The sequence below is a fragment of the Nyctereutes procyonoides genome, unplaced genomic scaffold, assembly GCF_905146905.1.
Source record: "Nyctereutes procyonoides isolate TBG_1078 unplaced genomic scaffold, NYPRO_anot_genome, whole genome shotgun sequence".
In the NCBI taxonomy this organism is placed as follows: domain Eukaryota; kingdom Metazoa; phylum Chordata; class Mammalia; order Carnivora; family Canidae; genus Nyctereutes; species Nyctereutes procyonoides.
In genome coordinates this window covers 523,119-525,093 of record NW_026575160.1, presented here as the reverse complement: position 1 = coordinate 525,093, position 1,975 = coordinate 523,119, and the positions used below count along the sequence as shown (strand labels likewise).

Genomic DNA, 1,975 nt, shown 5'->3' with positions numbered 1-1,975 from the left:
ACATAAATAAAATCTTTTAAAAAAAATCTCACTTTTCAAGAAGGACTAAACTTTTTGGTGATTCAGAGTCTCAAGGTGAGGAAAGAGGAGGATATTTATGTTTTAAACACATTCCTCCTATCTCCATCACAAATCGCAGAAACATGTGAACATTCAGGATTGAAATTGTAGATAGAGAATGGAGTTTAATTTGATAATGACTCGAATCTCTCAGTGATGCCCTAGATATAAATAGAGACTAAAAAGTTTAAAACTTTCATGGTTGTCTTTACTTGATTATTCCAGAGACATTTTAGAAGGTGTAATTTGGAGTCCGCTCGGGGGCCCGCCGCCCTCCACCCCGCGCCCCGCAAACCCGTGCCAGGAACGACCCGCAACATGCCCTACCGATACCCAGCGCGGACCCCGGAGCAGAGGAAGGAGCTTCCTGACATCGCTCACCGCATCGTGGCCCCGGGCAAGGGCATCCTGGCTGCAGATGAGTCCACTGGGAGCATCACCAAGCGGCTGCAGTCCATTGGCACCGAGAACACGGAGGAGAACCGGCGCTTCCACCGCCAGCTGTGCTGACCGCCGACGACCGCGTCAACCCCGCCTTGGGGGTGTCATCCTATTCCACGAGACACTGTACCAGAAGACCGACGATGGGCGTCCCTTCCCCCAAGTCATCAAATCCAAGGGTGGTGTTGTAGACATCAAGGTGGACAAAGGTGTGGGACCCCTGGCAGGAACAAATGGCAAGACCACCACCCAAGGGCTGGATGGGCTGTCTGAGCGCGGTGCCCAGGACAAGAAGGGCGGGGCTGACTTTGCCAAGTGGCGCTGTGTGCTGAAATTTGGGGAACACACCCCCTCAGCCCTTGCCATCATGGAAAGTGCCAACGTTCTGGCCCGTTATGCCAGCATCTGCCAGCAGAATGGCATCGTGCCCATTGTGGAGCCTGAGGTCCTCCCCGATGGGGACCATGACTTGAAGGGCTGTCAGTATGTAACCGAGAAGGTGCTGGCTGCCGTCTACAAGGCTCTGAGTGACCGCCACATCTACCTGGAAGGCACTTTGCCGAAGCCCAATATGGTAACCCCAGGCCAGGCCTGCACCCATAAATATTCTCATGAGGAGACTGCCATGGCAACTGTCACAGCACTGCGCCGCACGGTACCCCCGCTGTTACTGGGATCACCTTCCTATCAGGCGGCCAGAGTGAGGAGGAGGCATCCATCAATCTCAATGCCATCAACAAGTGCCCCCTGCTGAAGCCATGGGCCCTGACCTTCTCCTATGGCCGAGCCCTACAGGCTTCCGCCCTGAAGGCCTGGGGTGGAAAGAAGGAGAACCTGAAGGCTGCCCAGGAGGAGTATATCAAGCGAGCCCTGGCCAACAGCCTCGCCTGTCAAGGAAAGTACACCCCAAGTGGTCAGGCCGGGGCTCAGCCAGCCAGTCCCTCTTCATCTCTAACCACGCCTACTAAGCGGAGGTGTTCTAAGGCTGCCCCCTCAACACTCCAGCCCCCGCCCTCTCCCACACTCACTCTTGAAGAGAGGGCCTCACCTGGGGCTCCAGGCTGCTCTTTCCCATCACTTTGGCCTCCCATGTGACATTGGTGTGCGGTGTTGTCTGTATATGCTAACTCCGTTGCTCTTTCCAGCCCGCTGCCAATAAACAACTATTTAAGGGGGGGGGGGGAGATGATGTAATTTGTTTGTAGTGTAGAGCAGTTGAAGGAGTATTGCATAAATTAGACTTGTCAAACCATTAGCATTGAAGTATTGGGAACCGTAAGGTACTAGATGGTTCTCTGTAAGACAGCAACAACTTAAGTTTCCTGTAGCCATGTAGGGAACATGAAAGTAAGGCTTAATTTCAGGGCAAGATGGGCCTATGACCTTTTTGATGTATAATAAACTCTGATTAATGCTTACACTGAACGTGCTACAATAATCATTAACTCCATAAGAATCTTAACTAAAATATAAA

The 1,975-nt window shown here is 52.1% G+C and overlaps 1 pseudogene; it reads left to right on the top strand.

The window, feature by feature from the left end:
* Window positions 1-378: 378 nt before the first annotated feature.
* On the top strand, window positions 379-1,657 carry LOC129502867 (fructose-bisphosphate aldolase A-like; annotated as a pseudogene).
* The last annotated feature ends 318 nt before the right edge of the window (window positions 1,658-1,975 follow it).